Source organism: Zalophus californianus, chromosome 11, assembly GCF_009762305.2.
Source record: "Zalophus californianus isolate mZalCal1 chromosome 11, mZalCal1.pri.v2, whole genome shotgun sequence".
NCBI classification, from domain to species: domain Eukaryota; kingdom Metazoa; phylum Chordata; class Mammalia; order Carnivora; family Otariidae; genus Zalophus; species Zalophus californianus.
In genome coordinates this window covers 88,694,195-88,716,200 of record NC_045605.1, presented here as the reverse complement: position 1 = coordinate 88,716,200, position 22,006 = coordinate 88,694,195, and positions in this window count along the sequence as shown.

Below are 22,006 nucleotides of genomic sequence, written 5' to 3'. Positions count from 1 at the left end.
TCCTAGATTATCCCAGTGTGCCCAGTGTAATCACAAGGGAAGCAGGAAGATCAGAATCCAGAGACGTGACAAGCTGTGATAACAAGCAGAGGCTGGAGGGAGCTAGGAAACGCAGGCGGCCCCTGGGAGCTGGAAAAGACCAGTAAGAGATTCCCCACCGGAGCTCCAGGACGAAAGCAACCCCACCAGCACTTTGACGTTAGCCCCATGACAGCCATTTCATACTTCTTACATCCAGAATTAAATGATAAGAAATTTGTATCATTGTGTCAAGCCACTGAGCTTGTGGTAATTTGTTACAACAGCCATAAGAAACTGACACACTCCTGCCATGGCACCCGCGGTCCCCTCTGCCCAGAGCACCTTCCCTCAGCTCCCCTTACCCTGTATCTCAGCTCCTTTATCCCTTTTTCCGGGAAACTGTCCCTAACCTCCCAGACTAGGTCAAGTCCCCCAGTGTCCTTTCTTACAGCCCATGAACTTGTACTTTACAGCACTTACCACAATTATAATTTTACATTGGAGTTACTATTTAATTCTACACCACCAAGCTGTAAGCTATCTAAGGACAAGGGCACGTCTGGTTTTGCTCATCACTGCATCCCCATCACCTGGCATACAGCAGGTGCTCAAGTAGTATATGTTGAAAAGATGGACGGATCTAGCACACATGCCGTCAACCTGCCAGCAAAGCATTTTACTTGGCTTAAGAAGCTGTTTATTCAGAAAAAAAGTCTAGACATAGCGTCTAAAAGTAACGTGGCCAAGAGCAAACATTCAATAAACACTGGATGGATGGATACATGGATGCACGGAGCCAGGGATGCATGGATACCTGCACGGACAGACTAAAGAAAGGAGGGAATGCCCTCATAACCATACATACATTTATGAATCTTGCTGGAGGATTTCTTTTACAAGAATAATATTTTGATCAATAACTGCCCAGAATATAAAACAATGAAGTCATGGGGATATCATGTACAGATGTGGTGACTACAGTTAATAATACTATTATTGCATATTTGTAAGAAACTAGGACAGTGGATCTTGAAAGTTCTCACCACAAGAAAAAAAAATTTTTGCAAGGATGTATGGTGATGGTTGTTAACTAGACCTATTGTGGTGATCATTTTATAATATATATAAATATCAAATCAGTATGATGTACACCTGTAACTAATATAATGTTGTATGACAATTAGACCTCAAAAGAAAATAGATGCTATCCTTAAAACATGACCTTGAATGCTAAATGATACTCCACTCCTGAATTGCTCTCCCAGCCTGTCATTTGTTCACTGCACGCAGAAAATCTTTACGAACTCCTAGCATGATGGCAAGCATTTCAGAGACACCAAAAAGAACAAGGCCGGTGAGACCACAACACAGTCTTCCAGGGAAACATGTCTCATCCTTCCCTTCATTTACTCCTCACATACCCTGTAAAAGAGATCGTTTCCTGCCTTTGCATCAGGTTGACAGCCCAGCCTCGTGGACACCCTGATCCTGGCACCACTCTGATGGAGAAAGCGGGATGTACAGGATGTTATCAGTTGGCCTTTTCCACTCTTCTAACAGGGATATAAAATTGTGACTCTCTTCGTAAAGAAGACTTGCCCTTTCCTGACAAAAAGACTGTTTTGCCATATATTCCTTGAGTGTCTGTATCACAGGATCCTTAGCCCTTTCTAGAACTTTCCTCTGTTGGCAGCTACCACTCTACAAAACTGAGATACAAATGTTGTCTTTTGTGCCCTTCTCTCTCCTCTAATTCCCCTCCTGATGCCTGTCTGTGCCCAGACACTTGACCTATATTCCACTCCCGAGGGCTTATGGAATTCTCAGGGGTTATAACTGATAGTCCCTTAGGTGTTCATCCTTAAATTTTGTAAGATTTCCCCAAACAAACTTAAAAGAAATGAATAGCTAAGGATGAACATTTAGGCATGATGCCTGATGAAGAGAAAAATACATTTAAAGGCAGTATAAGTCTTCATCAGTGCCTCAAACTATCTCCCAAAGGGGACCACCACTTCCAGGCACAACAATGCACTGTCCACGTCCCTAGGAAGCCCAAGGCTGAGTTCAGCTATTGGCAAAGAAGAGAGACACAATGGCAGGCACATGCTAGGAGCGTAATTACTAACGTGATTTGCTAGCGACAGAGATGTATGCAAGCAAAAGTTGAGAGCACAGGAAAAGGGCAGGGTGTGGCCCTTCGAACCCCCACCCAGAGCCACGTCTGGTACTGGCAGACTTTGTGAGCAGCTGCGGGCTTGAGCTCTGTGGGCTCAGCCTGGCTTAGGGTGCTGGGGCCAGAAAGAGCGGCTGGCTCCAGAGGCCATCCTCCAAGTTCCTGCAATGCCTTATTTTCTTTTCAGGGCTTTTATAGCTAGATATTGAAGATACAATGTGAAAATGAGACTCTATCATTTTAACAAGGCCTTTTTAAATCTGGAAGGAACAGCCCCATCGATCAAGAAATTATTCTCATTAGTCACTTTCTACCCTATTGCCTCAGGATTACACTAGGCTGCCAGCAGAGATGTAGGGCCACAATTAATAAAATATTATTACAGATAAAGGCTGCAACCACAGCGGGCACAATTAAGATTCACACATAAGCATGTGCACACACCCTTCCCTTCAGCGTCTTGAGGCTCCACAGGAACCCTCCATGTCTCCAAAACTAATCCAAAGGAGAATTTAAGCCCACTACTAGTTAGAATGTGTGAAATCATTTTAGCACTCCTTTTATAAAAGAGACCCGGAAGACACCAGCAGAGCATAATAAATCAGAAACAACACAATGTATAAGGAGCTTGGGCTCTGAAATCAAACAGAACTGGGTCTGAATTATGTGTCTCCATTTACAAGCTGTGTGACCTTGGGTGAACTACTTGACTTCTCTGGGCCCTGGTTTTCTAATCACCACAACAGGGATAATCATACTTACTTTGGACAGCTGTGGTGGAGGTTAGAGAAAATGTATTTAAAACACATATCCCAGTGCCTGTCACTTAATAAATGGTAGTAATTACCATTAGTAATAATGAGCACTGGGGAAATGAGCATAGCTGTGCTTGCTCCTCTCCCTCCCTCCTCTTCCTCCCCATCTCTCCCCTTCCCGTTCCCTCTCTCTCTTTCCCTCTTTCTCTCTCTCTCGCTCATCCTCCCTCTCTCCCCCCGAAGTTGTACCTACCACCATCCTACTGCTGTTCTTCCGTCCGGACGCCTACACGACCAGTCAGTCTCTCAAAAGGAATTTATCAACTTGGACCAGGTGCTGAGCAATACACTAGGTCATGTTCGAGACACCATTATTACTGCTGTCAGCAATAACTGATTTCAGCTTTCTGACATAAAGTTGGCTGTTCTGTGTCCTGCTGCCATCAGGGAGCAATCTTACAATGGGGACCCTGCCCTCCCTAATGGAAACATTTGGGGGAAGTGGGAGGGCATCACTACAAAGTGGGCATAGTACAGAACAGCTGGAAGTGGCCTCCCTACTTGGCAGCTTCCCGTATTATGACAGGTTTGAGGCAGATGATGACAACAAAAAGGGCACATGCAAGGAGTGACAGACAGCACTTTCTTGGATGGAAGCTTCTGCAGGATTCCAGATGTAGCTTCACCCTTTAACCTGCATGTTCGTAGCAGCGCCACAGTACCCCTTTCCGGGGACCTCCAGGGCCATAGATCATTGTCAGTTTGGCTGCCAAGTCCAGATCTACAGAGGCACCTGGGGAAGACAGGACAGCTAATGAGAGCAGGACAATCAAGGGGAAAGACAGCTGGGCTGGGGACCAAGTGGCCTGGGGTCTGGCTCCCTTCCTGCCACCAGGGGAACTTCTGGCAAATTCTCACCCCACTGAAGGTTGCAGTTTCCTGCCAGCAGAAAGGCTGTCCTGAGCTCATCACCTTACTATGAGAGGAATGCTGCTACAGGTGCTCGCTTTGCTTCCCTGTAATTTCTATTTCCTCTACACTAAATGTATATCTATCGGGGGGGGGGGGCGGTAAATGTAATGTTTGGGGTTTCTTCTGATATCACTCAGGTCTTGTCCACCCTTGAACCAATACACACACACACACACACACACACACACACACACACACACTTAAGAGGTAGAGAGATAGAAAAATAACTAAAATACTAAACTAATATTGTTTAAAAATTGATTGATTGATTTTAAAGAAGCAGGGAGGGGCAGAGGGAGAGGGAGAAAGAGAGAAGCAGACTCCTCACTGAGTGCAGAGCCTGACAGGGGCTCAATTCCATGACCCTGAGATTATGACCTGAGCTGAAATCAAGAGTTGGCCGCTCAACCGACTGAGCCACCCGGGTGCCCTCTAAACATTAGTTAGGCACTTCCTATATGTCAAGCACTATGCTAAATGCTTTACATACATTATCACATTTAATCCTGCCAACAATACTGAGAAAGAGTTGACTGGACAAACGTGCTGTTTGCTGCTGGTGTTCACCTCCCCCTGCCGCCTGGTAACAGTGCTCTTAACGGTCCATGAGAAACCAAGATGGCTACATGCCTCACCATCTTCCCCCAAATGGTTTTGTGGCATTGGCCTCAGCCCCAGCTGTAGAAGTAGATCTTGAGGGGCACCTGGGTGGTTCAGTCGTTAAGCATCTGCCTTCGGCTCAGGTCATGATCCCAGGGTCCTGGGATCGAGCCCCGCATTGGGCTCTGTGCTCGGTGGGAAGCCTGCTTCTCCCTCTCCCGCTCCCCCTGCTTGTGTTCCCTCTCTTGCTGTGTCTCTCTGTGTCAAATAAACAAATAAAATCTTTAAAAAAAAAAAAAAGAAGTAGATCTTGATTGGTTTCTTTGGTCAATATATGCCTCCGGCCCCTCACCACAGTGATTACTTCAGGGGCCGATGAGACCTGAGCAATACAGTCAGAAAACTCAGGAAATTTGCCAGGGATGTGGAGATATGGTCTCCTTCTACCCTGTGGGATTTGAACATAAGCATGTGGCCCCATTATGTGCTGTCAGACATTTTGGACACATAAGAGAAAATACTTCCAAGAGCAATTGCTGCAGAAATAGAGCCAAGAAATGAAGAGTGACAAAACAAGGGATTCGAGATGCTAGATCAAGCCTTGCCTGAAGCTACATTTACTCCTGGAATTTACCGTTTAAACAATTTGATTTGAATTTTTCAGTTTCATGCAACCAAAAGTATCCTTTCTCAATGTAGGTGTTATTATTACCCCATTTTATACGTTAGGAAACTGGCTCAGTGATGCCAAACAACTTGCCTCTGGTCACACAGCAAGTAGGTAACAGAAACATCATGTGAACCCAGGTCCATCTGTGTTCAAAAGCCCAAGCTTTTTAAGCACTCCACTCTGCTACTATGAAGTAGTAGAAACTAAAAATACCTTGAAAGTGAAAATGTTTACAAAATGCAACTTTTTTTTAATTTCAGAGCTTCAGAATTGTAACCTCAAACCCCAACTGAAATGAATTTTGTTAACTTTCACAACAAGAAATCCACCCGTCACATGAATCTCATTTGGCTGTTCAACAATGACCATCAAACACTGGGCAGCCCCCACTCCAGTGTCCTGGTCACTGTTCCAAACAGGCGGCATCCTGCCCAATCCGGCCCCTCCACTCTCAGCATGTTCCCACCTTCTCACTAAGAAATTGAAGACACTGGGTGTCAGACCCCTGTTTTCCTCTTAAATTCCATCCTGGCTGTCCCTCACCTATCGAGTAAAATCAAAGTTCCTGGCCTGATCAACCTTCATTATTAGCCTGCAACTCATGGAAACTTAGCGCTCACATTTTAAGCTAAAAGGAGGTTTTGTCTCATATGACTGGGAAGTCCAAAAACGAATCCTCAGGAGGGCTGGATCCAGAGATTCCCAACAACAGTACTGGATGCTCTCTATCTCCCTCCATCTCACATCTTGTCTTCACCCCACAGGCAGCCTCTCTCCAAGGGGGACCCAGACAGTGGCCACAGACCCACCTCCTTTCTAGTCCATCTGCTGCAGAAGAAAGAAAGCATCTCTTACTCAGGGAACATACATCAATCTCAGAGAAGACTTCAGTTGGTCTTGTCCCTGCCATGTGCCCCCACCCCCAACCAATCACTCTGGTGGGCGGAAGCGGGATGTAATTACTGACAGTGCCATCAGGGCCGCACAGAACTGGACATTTGCCAAGAGCCGGAAAATGGGAAATCGAATTATGGAGCGATTAAACAAAAGTCTATCAGGACCTTCATCTCTTCCCCTATCCTGACAATCTCATCTTCAACCCTCAAGATGGGCATTGTGGAGATGCTAAACATCAGAGTCTCCCCTAAGGTATGTTAGTTTTCATCCATCCACGCTTTGGCATATCCACAGCTGGGAGCACCTCCAGTGCCGGGTGAATGCCCAGCCCAGATATTTTCCTCCAAGAAGGCTTCTCTGATTTCTAATGAATCATTCCCTCATTGGGGACAGCTCTGTTCTTGGCCTGTGCTCTCGTGGTTGTGTTTCCCACACCACAGTCTAATATTTTGCTTACATGTCTGTTTCCCAACAGACTCATTTCATTACTTCCCATTCTCCCCAAACACACACACACGCACGCACGCACGCACGCACGCACACAGGAGCTTCAGCAAGGAGAAAGACGGAATGGGTGTACACATGCCCAGCTGGTGGCCACATGATGTCATGGGAAATCCTCCAAGATATGGTAGAGTCAGTGGGGCCAGCTTCTAGACTCAGCTCTTCCACTGACTCACGATGTGGCTTTTTAGATATTTTCTCCTCTGAAAAATGGGAATAAAATTCATACCATCATAACTTTGCAGCTTATCTCACATAGTTCCTTCAAGACTCCAATATGATAATATGTACAAATCCAGACTTCTAACGGCCCTGATGACACTCAGGTGTTAGGAGGAAGTAAGTCACCTCCCACCTCCTCACTGACCAGAGGGACCAGGCGCACTTCAGTGGTCACTGTCCAGGTGACGCCGAGCATTCCCCCCCACAAGACAGCCCATTAAGGATCTGTTTGTCTTATGGCATCAGAGGGAAAGGACCGGGCCAGACAAAGAACATTTTAACATCCCTCTCAATCTATGCAGAGGTAGGTCCACTATTAAACCACAGAAAAGTAAAAGAACAATGTGGTTCCTGGACAGCGGATCACGGGAAGTAAATCTGTGACCCCATGGTTCTACTTCCCTGTGAAACAAGCTCTCAAGCTGAGCCCCCCTGACACCACAATACATGCCCCAACCTCCATGTGAGGATGCAATTCTGTTGCAGAGGAGAGGTAAGGTGAGGAGGCTGGCCTGGGACCAGGGCTTCCTGACACTCACTCCAAGTCCAGACAAGCAGACCTGCCATTTGACTTTGCGCCTCTGTCTTCTCTTTTCCCTCTTAGGCTTAATAAGAAACTGTTTCCCAGTTACGCCAGAAGGCAAAATAGAACAATATAAAAATACAGTGGCCACTAGGCATCAGTGGCTATTTAAATTAATTTAAATTGAATAAAATTGGTATTTTCTCAGTTGTACAGCTCAGTAGCCATATGCGGTTAATCATTGGACAGCATTGGTCTAGACCCCCCAGGAGTCATGAATGTACCACATATATATTTCAACTGCTTTACAATGAGCTATGTTTTTATTAGAAAAATTGGTGGAAAATAAGGAAAGCACTCCCTAGGCACAACGAGAAATACTGTTTAAAGGGAAGTGAAATTTTAAGAGAAAATATCTACAAAATAGGTTAGGAGAAAATCGTTAATATGCTTCATAAATTAACCTAAGTGCTGAAAAAAACCTTAACAATAGATCATTCAAGGTAACAAAAATTAAAATAACAAAACACATGAGCTAATCATCAGCATATCAATAATTTTAAAAATGAAAATAAAAGCAATGAGATAAATTACATGAAACAGCAAGTTACAGAAGTGATTTTACCAGGTGGTGACATTTTTACAAAGTAGTATATATTTATATGGGATCATGCACATAAAATGTGAGATAGATTTAGAAATTGACATTTTTTTCCAAAAACAAAGGTTAAAGTTTTACAAATTTTTTTATCATGCTTTCAAAGGATGACCATGCTTTACTTTCCTTTATCATCAATATTATTTCTGTATTAAACCTCTTCTCTGCAGCCAACAAAATCAAAAGGAACAAGTCTGCTAAGCTTCTTAAAGAGCTTCTTAAAGCTTCTTAAATAAGAATGTGGGACAGTTAATATGTATGAATGTTCTGCTGGGCTGGTTTTTTTCTTTTTCTCTGTGGACTTTCACATCCCATCCAAGTGGCACATATCCACTTGCCTGGAACATATTATTAAGCAGTACTTGAATTTGGTTGGGAAAAATAGTACATTTTTTGATTCATGGAATTGATGAGTCCAAAAATGGGTCTCACTTCAGGTTCAGTTGGATCCAGAAGCTCAAACTATGTCATCAAGGCTTTTTCTTTCCAATCTTGCATTGGTTTCCTGCTGGGAATGTTGGTATCATTTTCTCCAACAGTGATCTTCCTATATGCAGTCAAGGGGATGATCCCCAAAGCCCCCTTTCCCAGCACCCCTGCTGTTTGGCAATCCCAGTGGAAAGGGAGATTTTTCTCTCCTACCTTCCACAGATTAATTCTAGGTATAAAGTCTGATTGCTCCTATGATCTCATGCCATTTAATTTCTAGGGCAAGGCTGTCGTTTCACACAACACCAGGGGGCATCATTCACATTCATGTCTAGGTCAGTGGTGGCATTTGGAGTGCTACATGGTGACCCTGTTCCCAAAGATAGGCTATTATGAACCTGCATCATATAGTACCCCTGTGTCCAGGAGGGCAGGCTATGTTTCCAGAAGAAAGCAAATGATGGGCAAACGTTCTGGAGAGCCAAAATAAACCCATAATCCACCTCAACATATCACCCCAGAGTGAGAAGAAATGAAAAGAAAATTCCACACCAACCCTCCCTACACCTTCTTTGTGTATGTGAATAGGATGGGGCAGAGGAGGTAAACACAGCACTCTTTCAACCCTCAGAAGAAATCAGTATGTGCCTGCAAGATATTGCAGTGAGGAGTCACCTTTCCTTTAAGGAAACAACACACACACACACACACACACACACACACACACACACACACACACAACCTGCTGATTTGTGATACAAATGACAAAGTGCAGCCCACCTCTCGAAATATGGCTAGTGTCTGCTTCAGAAGCCACTTTCAGTCCTGAGAACATTTTTTTAAAGAGCTAAAACTCCAGAAATGAGGCACAAAGACTGGCTCATGTTCACAGCATCTCACCTTTCCCAATTCTCAACTCTGACAAACTCCTGGGTTTCAGGATGTGCCCTCGAGAACCTGTGAATTAACCCACGCTAATCCACTCCAGGGGCTGCCCTGGCAGGCCACTGAGGAAGCAGCCAGGGGAGTACAGACCACGTCGGTGCACGCTGCTCCCTCAGACCCGAACAATCAGCCCCTCCCACTGCCCCCCAGCTCACCCAAAGAGCAGCCGCAAGAGGTCACAGGCAAGGTGAGGGCAGGCACCCTCCTGTGCTTCCCATCACCTGCAGCCCATCTCTCTGCAGTTAAATGGCATCTTGTCTTTGCTCCTCTTTGCTCCTCTTTGTTGTGCAAAGAGACAACTGAAGCACTTGTTTAAAAATACAGATTCCTGGGGCTCTTCTCAGGCTTTATCATACAAATATCTAGGGGCAGAGGCCCAGGAATCTGTATTCGTGCTTAGTCCTCTAAGTCAACTTTGACGAAAGACTGAGAACTGCTGTGATCACACCTTTGCTTGGCCCTTGTTTGAGACTCAGGCATTATGAACAGAAAATAAAATCTCAGAGCCATTCTAAGCCAGGTGTCCCTCTGGGAACTCTTCGCTGACTTCCATCACTATTTTCTGCTGGGGACCATTTATACTCTCAGAGCCTACTGCAAGCAACAGTCCTGGAGTAACTGAGTAACAGAGCTTTTGTGTATGCGGGCTGTATCTACTGATGTGTAATATATTAGTAATGAAAATGGAGGCGCTTTAAAATATTCAATAAACTCTTTACATGTTCACATCAATAATATATTTTCTAAAAATAACTGTACTTTCCAGAATTTAAAAAAATGGTGAGAAGAGTGGTACTGTTTGACATTTTTAGAAATCTTTTTAACGTGTGGTTTAATAGAAGACAGCTGGCTTCTTATATTTGCTTTTACATTTAATCTGTTGCTATATCACACATCAGGTTGCCTCTGGAAAACTACACTGGACGCTCATGAGAGAATGAGATCAAGAAAAGCAAATAATGGTTTAGTATTATTAGGAAAATAAGTTTGACCTTATGAAGACACTTTTGAAAGGTCTTCAGGGGCCCCCAGTAGTCCCCCAATCACACTGTGAGGACCCCTGGTCTAGTCCATCCCTCACACTACATCCCCTCCACCTTCACACACATGCTCATTTTTCTAATGTCAGTGTTTCTGTATTTTGATGCCTTTTTAATTTTTACAAATGTTTGACTTGTTTCCCTAATCGTGTGTGTGTGTGTGTGTGTGTGTGTGTGTGTGTGTGTGAGAGAGAGAGAGAGAGAGAGAGAGAGAGAGAGAAATCATTAGGTTTCAGAAACAGAAAGCCACTCAAGCTAGGTCAAACCAAGGGAGATTTATAGGGAAGATACAAGGAAATTTCCCAAAACTCCACGTGGGAGGTGCAGCTAGGTCCCCACTGTGTTTCTTACCAGACCTCATGGCTCTGCAGGTGGGCCCACTCTCCATACTGGTGTTCTCTGCAAGGCTCTTACTCTCTCAAAGGCAGGCTTTGGGTTACCATAAGGCTATCTCTAATGAACCTTAGAGTTCCATGTCCAACAACTTACTAGCGAGTCTTGATTTTAAAATCCTAGATGAGAAAATTTGATTGGCCCGCTGTGAAGAAGTTCCCAGGAGGAGTGGTGGAGCATTTCTGATGTCTTATTTATATCCATAGAGACAAAGCCCACATCAAAGACCACACAAGTAACCAAATGGTTCTCAATTCAAAAGTGGTCTAATTAGAGGTCATAAACCAGGGTTATTGGCGCATTGGGCTGTCCTGCTCAGGTTGTGTGGTTTCACATAGAACAGAGTATGTGTGGCAGAGAGGTAATGGGCATCCCTAGCACAGACTGCCAGCACTGTTCAGTAGAAGTATCATGTGAGCCACGTATGTAATTTAGAAATTTTTCAGTCACATTTAAAAAGTAAAAATAAACTAGTGAAATTAATTTTAACGTATCTTAACCCAACATATCCAAAATATTATTTCAACATGTAATCAGTATAAAAACAGCAATAATGAGAAATTTTACATCCTTTTCTACTACAGTCTTCAAAAATCAGTGTGTAGGAAATACATCCTCAGGGGTACACTAAAACTTTCATCAAAAATACTTGGATCTGTATTTAGAGCTCACAAAATTTATGACTGAAAAAGCAAACCCATGTACCCAAGTTGTTCCAGACATACTTAGAACTTCCCTGGTAGCTGAATCAAATATCAGTTTTAAATGTTTAATTAATTGTAACATAATTCAATTAAATTAGAAATTCAGTTTTTCAGCTGCATTAGCCGCATTTCCTGTGCTCGCTAGCCAAATGAGTAGGGGCTACATTTCAGACACAGCAGGTGTAGGCTGAAAGCCAGAACATGGTCTCATCCATTCTTTTGTGCCTCCCACAGCCAGCAGAGACCTGCCTGGCAGGTATGCCCAACAAGTACCGGGGATGGAAACTGTCCAAGTTAAGAACTGCTCAAGTCTAAAAAAAACAAAACAAAACAAAACAAAAAACAAAAAAAAAAAACTGCTCAAGTCTAATTGCGGAAGGACCCTTAAAAGCTGCATGTCAATGTTTTTCTTTAAGAAATCACATCATTTTAAATTCATTAAAGAGCCTTGTTAGTTAAAGAACTCCTACTGTGATTTAACTCATTTATCAAATAAATCACCTTTCAGTCATCGTGTAAAAAAAAAAATTCTTATATCAAGTTTAAGCAGGGCCCAGACATACAAAAAAACCAATTGAAGGCCATTCGACAAGTGAGTAACCTGAGAGGCCATAAGTCACATCCTCCACCCTCATGAAGCTGAAGTGAGTTTTTGCAAAAGTCCTAGATAACCTGAAACAAAAAGGTGTGCTTTCCGGTTCTGGCTAACTGATATTGGCCCCACTGCAGTATGCAGGCCCCCCTGCCCGCTGTGAGTGGGGATGGAGATCACGAACAAAGGTTGGTAAGTGAGCTAACAGCCTTAAGCTCTTTCCAACAGATGGCACTGTAATCAAAAGGACTGTTCCATGATGCCACAAATCAGATTTCCACAGGGATTTCTGAAATCTAATGCCTTTACATCTGCCCATTATATTCAGAAGCTGGCCTATAGGTACATAGCCCATTTTGACTGAAGTGAACTATTTAAAGCCTCCCTTTGCTCAATCAAATAAGCACTTGAATGTTTAGTGATAGCCAAACAAGCTGTTCCTTTGTTCCTTCCCTCATTCATTTATTCATCAAACCCTCCTTGACTGCTAACAAATGGCAGGTGCCAAGCCAGGGGGCTAGAGACACAAGGAAAAAGAAGAAAAGATCCTGCCTGTAGGAGCTCACAACCAGTTAGGAAAATCAGACGTACACATAAATAACTGCAAAACGGTGAGATTTAGTACTGTGAAAGAGAGACAGTTCTATCAGGAAGATGGAGAAGAGACTTGAGGAAGGTTGTGCATAGAGATACCCTTGTGATGGGCATAGAAAGGTGGAGAGCCGTCGCCAGAGAGAAGTAAGAGGGGAATGGAGAATGGACATGGTTACCCTGAAATGGTTACAAGAGACAAAGTCTCCTACGTGGTCTCCCTGCTTCCACTCTGGCCCCACCATGGTCTGGTCGCCAGACACACAGCTGTAGGCATGATCCTTGTAAAATGTCCATCAGATTCCATCACTCCCTGATCTCAAACTTCCAATAGCTTCCTCACACATGTGGAATAAAATTCAAAGTCCTCACCATGGTCTAAGGACCTTACATGATGGGTCCTTGCTATATTAGAGACCTCCTCCCTTCCTTCCATGCTCCCTGGGCTCACCATTTCAGCCACACTGGCCTCCATGATGGTCTCCAAACATGCCAGGCAAGCTCCCATCTGAGGGCCTTTGCTAAGTGCCTTCTTTGGCAATCCTACATAAAACAAAACTCTCCTATCATTCTGGCCCCTTGCCCTGCTTTATTTCTCTACACAGCACTCAGGACTATGACATTAGATCACATGTTTAGCTATTCACCTGTGTGCCGTCTGCCTTCTCCCTTAGAATGTAAGCACCAAGAGGGCAGGAGCTTGTTCACAGTTATATCACCAGCACCTAGGAGATGCCTGGCACAAGGCAGGCTCCCCAAAAGAATCTGTAGAATGAGTAACTGAATGAGGTGAGGGAAAATACGCACATTTCAAGAGGTTGCAAGTACCCAGCATGACTAGTACATGGGTGGGGAAAGAGGCAGGTAGGAGCAGCTAGAAAGGGGTAGGTGCTCAGTGCCCAGGTCATGAAGCGCCCTGAACTCCCGGCTAAGAGTTAAAGCTGTATTCTGAGGACAACAGAGAGCCAACAAAGTTTGTGAAGGAAGAGAACACCACAATCACACAGGCTTCCGTGTGGTGGGGAGGGACTGCAGGCCAACAGGCATCTAGTTTGCTCATCTGTAAAATGGACATAACAGCATCATCCTGGTCAGCAGCTACAGTGATGACTGAGGAAGTTAATGCATGCAAAACACCAAGCACGGTACCCAGCAAGAGGAAGCTATCAATAAATGGTATCCATTATCACACATATGAGGGAAGCTTGGAGGATGATGTCCACACTTATGTGCAAGTGGCTGACTGCTTGGAGCGTGGTGCCTTTGACCCTGATAGGATCTACAGAAGGAAAAACTCATTTCTGGGAACAGAGAATAAGTCCTATTTTGGGCAAGTGCCATTTGAAATAGCTATGGGATATCCAGGTGAGATCTGGTAAGCGGTCTGATATAAAGGTCTCCAGCTCAAAAAGGAAATTTAAACCAAAGATAAAGATTCAGAGGAATCCTTTACCTTACAAGCAATTGTGCTGGTGGCTTATAAGCAAACTCTGAATCCAAAGTACTCGAAGGAAACTCACCAGACTACAAAGCCCCAACAAGAAATCATCTTATTGAGTTGAAAAGCAAACTTCCGTTACAGGAATTGACTCCAATCCTGAGCCTCTCAGTAACTCCTGCAAATGTTCACATAGTCCTCCTTTGCATTTCCTCCAGGCACAGAGAAAAGAGTTTCATGCACTCAGGATTTTCCACATTCTTTTCCAAGGCCCTCTCTGCTTTCCTATTTTCCGAAGTGCCCCTGTAAGAAAGAGATGAATAAGCTCCAGGAGTCTAAACATTACGGCTAAGAGACCTCTTAGCTTTGAAGGCATTTTTTTTTTTCTGAGCTGAGTGAATTTTAAAACTCACCATGTTCCACTCCTACTCCTGCTTCAAGAATCTGTACATACACGCATGAAGTACGGTCTAAGGTGCTGGGGATGTGAGTCAGTATCGAGTTCCCTGGGACTAGGTTTAAGAAGACCAGGAAGGACAGAGATGGAGAAGGCTCTGGAACTAGTGCAGAAAAAAGAGTCTTAACTTTGTGCCATCGAAATGACAGTGGAACTAGGGTCACATGTGCATGTGTGCATTCACTGTCATTCAACAAACATCTATTTAGTACCTAAACTATTTGCCTCCTGCAGAGGAAGCAACAGTAACAGAGACAGGGCGTGGTCTCTCGTGAAGCTTTGTGTGTCATCTCCTGTTTCCCAGACCCACAGAGATACCTAAAACACAGATACTTCTTGTACCTTCTTCATTTTCATTCATTCATTCAACAAAGATTTATTGAGGGTGCTGTGCTGGTCTCTAGGGTTACAATGTTGACTGGGATTGGGCAGTTATAATTCAGCTTAAATGTCACGGTGAGGTAAACACACTGTGCCGGTTGTGGTTGTAGGAAGGGCCCTGTGACAGAATAAGTTTCTGCACAAATTTTTTTGAGATTACAAACCCCCCCAGTGAAAGAAAATGTCCTCTCCCCTTGAATCTGGCCTGGTTCTGGGATTGTGTTGACCAGGAGAATATGGCAGAAGGGATGCTTCATCTAGGCTTTAAAGAAGTGGCAGTATCCTCTCTTGTAATGCTTGCTCTAGGGGAAGCCAGCTGCCATGTAATGGGCCTGATTGGCCTCAGACTGCCGTGCTGTGAGGAAGCCCAAGCTAGCTATGCAAAGAGGCTGTGGGGAGAGAGAGGCCCAGTGAGCCATGGTTCTTCAGCCATTCCAGCCAGGTGACAACACAAGTGAAGAAGCCATCTTGGATATTTCACGTTGGATGGGACTTTGGTCTCAATGTTTCTCTCTCCTAAAATTCGTATCTTGAAATCCTAATGCCCAATGTGATGGTATTAGGCGGTGGACATCTGGGAGGTGCTTAGGTTATAAGGGTGGAGCCCTCAAGCATGTAATTGGCATTCTTTTTTTTTTTTAAAGATTTTATTTTTATTTATTTGGCAGAGAGATACAGAGAGAGAACAAGTAGGCAGAGAGGCAGGCAGAGGGAGAGGGAGAAGCAGGCTTCCCGCCGAGCAGGGAGCCCGATGCGGGGCTCCATCCCAGGACCCTGGGATCATGACCCGAGCCGAAGGCAGCCGCTTAACCGACTGAGCCAACCAGGCGCCCCGTAATTAGCATTCTTATAAAAAAGACCTCACAAAGCTCCCTAGCCCTTTCCACCAAGTCAGGACACAGCAAGAAGGAACTAGCTCTGAACCAGGAAGCAGACCTTCTCTGGACCTTGCTGGCACCCTGATCTTGGACTTCCAGTCTCGGGAACCGTGAGAAATGAATTTGTTTATAAGTTGATCAGTCTGTGGTATTTTGTTACAGCATCCCAAACGCACTAAAAGAGGTGGAAAGGGCCTCTCTGAAGATGTGGCATTTAGTTTGAATCCGAGGGATGAGAAAGATGTTGACATACAAGAACCAAGGGGAAGAGCATTCCAACTAGTAGAAAGAGATATTTGAGTTCCAGAATGGGGGAAGTTCTTGAGGTGTTCAGGCAGCTGAGATTCAACCTCTAGGGCAGAAGCACAAGAGCAAGGTCAAGAGCTGAAGACTAGACTGGCAAGAGGACAGGGACAGACCGGGAAGGCTTTGTCAGCCATGGCAAGGTATCTGAGTTGTGTTCTAAGTAGAAAGGGAATGCCTTAGGGTGCCTGGGTGGCTCAGTCATTAGGCGTCTGCCTTTAGCTCCCCGCCTGGCGGAAGCCTGCTTCTCCCTCTCCCTCTCCCACTCCCCTGCTTGCGTTTCTGCTCTCGCTATCTCTCTGTCAAATAAATGAATAAAATCTTTTTTTAAAAAGGGCGGGGGGGTGCCTTAAACAATTCTAAACACAAAAGCAACAAAATCTATATTAAATTTTTCAGAGGATCCCTGCTGCTGTTAGGCTAGCTCTGTGGGTTCCAGCTCTGTGCCTTTGATCACTGCTATAGTTCAGTACTGAGAATAGTATATATTGAAGGTGTTCAAAAAACAAATGCTAAATGAATGCCTTAATAAGAGTAGACTAGAGAGGGTAAGAGTAAATAAAGGGAGACCAGTAGAGAAGCTACGCAATAATCCAGGTAAAAGACAGTGGCCATGGCTGGAGATGAAAAGAAGAGGGAAGTGTTGGGAAATAGAGGTAGAAGAGATAAGACTCAAGTTCAGGCTCTGAGATGTATCAGTTATATGACCTTGAGCAAATCAGACTCCCTGCGCTTCTAATTCTTCACCTGTAAAAGCTTCTCAATACAAAAATCTCTTAATTCACATGGGTGTGAGAATCTCATGAAAAAATATAAGGAATACACTTGGTCAAACTCTGTGTTGCAAACTCATGTGAAGAGGCAGGACTATTATTATTCCATTCTTTCCCTAAGGGCCTGAAGGATTCATCAGAAACACAGTCACTGGTTTTCATCATATCTTCCAGTGTTCTAGGGTAGTGAGTACATGAGCCCAATCCCTCTGGTCCCTGAAGCTAGCACCATGATTTCATGAGCCATGCTACCTACTGAAGCTCCTCATCACAGTCACAAGAAGCCCCTTTCCATTTAGAGCAGCAGTTCTCAAATTTGAACATGCATCAGAAGCTCCTGGAAGGCTTGGTAAAATGCAGACTGTTGAGCCTCCCCTCCAGAGCTTCCAATGCAGTCAATCTGGAAAAAGAACCAAGAACTGGCATTTCTAACTAGTGCCCAGGTGAAGCTGAAGCTACTGATGTGAGGTCAACTTTGAGAACTGAGTGAGCATACGCTCAATTGCCTTTTCTGCTTGGAGGGTCTCCTATTCTTCTCATATGAGATTCCCAGGAAAATTCAAGAACCAGAAGAAAAATTTCACCTGTTTCCTCCATATTTCTTTTTTTTTTTTTTAAGATTTTATTTATTTTTTTGAAAGAAAGAGAGAGCATTAGTGACAGGGGGTTAGGGGGATGGGAGGAGAAGCAGACCTCCTGCTGAGCAGGGAGCCCGACATGGGGACATGGGACTCAATCCCAGGGTCCTAGGATCATGACCTGAGCTAAAGGCAGATTCCCAACCGGCTGAGCCACCCAGGCGCACCTCCTCCACATTTCTTAATATGAGATCTACTTCTTGTTTTAAACAACTGGTATGTTTTAAAAGCATGAAGCCAACATGCCTGGCTTCAAAACTGTTGCATGACCTTGGCCTAGTACCTACCTCCTGGAATCAATGTGAGGATTAAAAGTTAATACAAGCAAAGCACTGAGAGCCGCAGCTGGCACCCAGTAAGCACTTGATAAATGCTAGCTGTTAGCCTTATTATTCCAAAGTGTGACTCATGTATTTGGTTGTTTTATGATTTTCACATAAAAACCGATAGAAAGTTCAGTGTCACCTCTGAAAAATGTATAGGATGGCACAGCGAGCCATCATTTCAGGAACAAACCTCACTCCCAGCTTCATCTCACTTTTTAACCTGTATTTTTCTTAGGACTCCATTCCCTCACTTCACTTTGTCTTACTGAATTATTATATGATTCTCTATACCACATTCTTAAACAAGGCGAATCCTGTGCATAAAAAAATAGTTCTCCATTCATTTATGCAGCTTCTTCATGAATAATCAAGGTGTTTTGGATTCAAGATCCCTACACCCCAACTTCTTTGGGAATCTGGTCATTATTGCTTTACATTTTTAAGCATCTTAAGCCTCAGTAATAAACCAGACATGAGAAGAACACATAAGAATATGGGTGTGTACATTTATCCTCCCAACCAACTTTCTGTCCTTTTGATTCTTGGAATGATGGAGAGTGTGCTATCCGGGTTTCATTGCCTTTCTCTTATGAAGACATGACTGATCTTCCATTAATAGAACACAGTCTTTCCATTGTTTTTGTGGCATTCACTCACTTAAGAAGCAGCTGAGTGTCTAATACATGTCCCACATTGTGCAGGGCATTAGGCAGGTGATAGTGCTCAAGACACTATCTGTCCTCAAGGAATTCAGAATGTGATAAGCAGACCCATAAACAGGTAGGCTATTACCATACTGCAAGACACACGCTCTGAATGAAGGCCAGCGACACTTGCTGAACACTGGCTACATGCCAGGCACTGTGGTGTGCATTACACAAATGATCTCTTTTATCCTCACACTGATCCTATGAAGCAAGCACTGCCATTTCCCTCACTCTGTAGCTGAGGACATGGAAGCACAGAGACTGCAAGGTCATATTGGAAGAGGCAAGGGCAGACTTCAAAGTCGGGCAGTCTAACCTCAGGGTCTGCACCCTGAATCTCTCTATTATGCTGCTTGTCTGCAATGTAACACAAACAACAATTGGATGAATACAGGTATGAGGGATCTTTGGACCCAGTAATGCAAAGATGTAGCACTGGACAGAGAAATCTAATTAGCGAGAAGAGAGAGGGCAGGACCCCTGGCAAAGCACGTTGGGTGGCAGAATTAGGGAGTATTCCTTGGCATGGAAGCAAGGGTTGAGGAAAGGCTGAGTAAGCAGCCTGTGGTAATGACCCATAGAGCCTTTGGAGGCTGACCACTGTAGCAAACAGCAGTACCGGCCCCCAGGAGGTCAGTGGGCCCCACACAGGTAGCCGTTTTATGTAAGGTTCAAAATCAGCACTTTCCATGGAGTTTATCAACAGAGCAAGGACTGTAAGACCTAAGGCCTAAAGAGGTACTCACCTCCAGCCCCCACCCGTGAAAAAAGAGAATGGATTTTGCAGATAGGCATTGTAGGCATTGTCTGAGACTTCGGTGTCTACTGTGTTCTATGCTTTAATGTTGGATTTGTGACATATTTTATCTTCCAAGTCTAGATTAGGTCCTGTTCCAGCGACCTATTGCTACATAACCTACCCCCCCAAAGCTAAGTAGTAAAATAGCCACCATTTCGTGAAGCTCACAGTTTCGTAAGTTAAGACTTTGTGCACCCCAGAGCTGGAACGGCTTTGGGGTAGCTCGAATAACTGGAGATGGCCAGGACGATTTGCCTGGGGCCACCTGTCTGAGGCCCTGGTTCTGGATTCCAGTGGAACTCCTCGGTTCTGTTCTACATTGTACAAGCTGAGGTTAAAATACCGAAGATGGCTTCTTTGCTCAGAGAGTGGCACTTGGCAGAATGGCTGAACAGTCAGCACTCACCGGGCAGCTCTCTCCCCAGAACCTCTCTGCGGGGGCCTGGGCTTCCTCACAGCATGGCCGTCTCAGAGCACTCACACTCCTGACATGGCAGCTGGCTCCCCTGAGAGCAAACATTCCAAAAAACATGCTGCTGCTTCTTTAAAGCCTGCGTGAGTCATCATGTCTGCCAGGTTGCACTGGTCAACCCAGTCTGAGCACGGAGTAAGATGCAAAGGGAGGGGATAGAGACGCTTCCTCTCAGTGGGCTAGAGAGTCAAAGAATTTGTGGACAAACTTACTCCATCACAGGGCCCTTCCTACAGACTCCACTGGTACATGGCACTTGCCTCCCCATGACCTGGAAACTGAATTGTAACTGCCAATCTTAGCATTATAACCCCCGAGGCCAGCACGACACCCTCAAAAAAGTTCTGCTGAATGAGTGAATGAATGGATGACAATTAAGAGGGCTTTCCTTATATTTTAGATATCCCAAGGATTCTGAGAAACAGAAAACAAACTACCCAGAAATATCACTTGAGTGAAATCACTAACATTTTACCCAGGAAGGTGCCACAAAAATGTGTATTTATACTCATACATGTATAACAGACACACTTTTGTGCAGATAAATATGGTGGTTTTTGTAGCTGCATGAGAAAACAAAAACAACTGTACTGTAATTGAATAACTCATTGTTCATATAGTGCTTGCCATGTGCCCAACATTATACTAAGCCCTTCACAAGAATTACCTCAGTCCAGGAGGCTGAGCTCTGTTATGGACTGAACTGCACTCCCTGCCCCCAAATTCATATGTTGAAGTCCTAACCCCCACTACCCCAGAATGTGACCCTATCTGAAGATAGGTACCTCTTTAGATGAGATAACGGAGTTACGATGAAGTCATTATGTGGGCCCTAATCCAATTGTGACTGGTGAAAAGGAAAGTAGGACACAGGCGGATACAGAGGGAAGACCACGTGAAGATGCCCACCTACAAGACACAGAAAAGACTTCAGAAGAAACCAACCCTGCCAACACCTTGAACTCAGACTTCTACCCTCCAGACCTGTAAGAAAATAAATGTCCTTTGGTGAGACCACCCAGTCTGTGGCACTTCATTATGGCAGCCCTACCAAACTAATCCAAGGTCCCAGAGGCTAGCGGCAGTAATACCATCAAGCAGGATGGGACCTCACCTCATTCTCTGCCAGCTGCCTTAGGAATGAAGGGACTGTTGTGGTTCTTCCCTAAAAGCATAAGAGAAAACCATGGCCTTCCAAAGGAGATACCGGACAGTAAAAAGAACCTCTGAGAGCGATCTAAGCTGTCAGAGCAAAGGGAGACAAGAAACCGCTCCCAAAACATCAGAGGGCAGAAAGGCCTGCGAGCCGAGGACTGGAGTACTGAGGACCTTGGCTAAATATGGAACAAAAGGGTTTTTTTTCCAGTATAGTGGGGAATCCTACCAATAACACTTGCTTCTACAAAAGAAATAACTTCACGGTTCCACCTTGGAGTGTGAAGTGCCAGAAAACCAACGTTGCCTTGATACGGGCTCAGGGAGGCTTGACCTCCCCCTGCCACCAACCAGCCCCACGACTGGCCACAGCAAGTAGGCAGGTCCACTCCAAAGGGGAGGTGGAGAGGAAACTGATGGTAGAAATGGAATACTGAATCAGGCTCCTGTGGCTGAAATACAGAAATGTACTCTCTCACTGGACTGGAGGCCAAAAGTCCACAGTATCACTGGGCTGAAATCAAGGTGTAGGACCTCTGGAGCCTCTAGAGAATCTGTCCCTCGACTTTGCAGCTAATGATGGCTGTTGGCATTCTTTGATTTATGGCTGCATCACTCCAATCTCTGCCTCTAGGTCACACTGCCTCCTCCCCTTCTGTCTCTAGGTCAAATCTCTCCCTGCCTCTCCCTTACCAGGACTTATGATGGCATCTAGGACCCATCCAGTAATCCAGGATAATCTCCCCATCTCAAAGTCCTTAACATCAGCAAAGACCCTTTTTCCATTTGTAATGTATTTTACAAATATAAAAAAATTACATATTTTATAACACAATCCAACTGTAACCATAATATAACACTTCCAGGTTCCAGGTAGGAACCTGATATCTTTGGGGGCCATAGTTCAGCCTACTACAGGCATCCTCACCTCTGCTTGGCAAACAATATTCTACCAGCTCTGGAAAAGCCATTTTTGAGGAATACCTT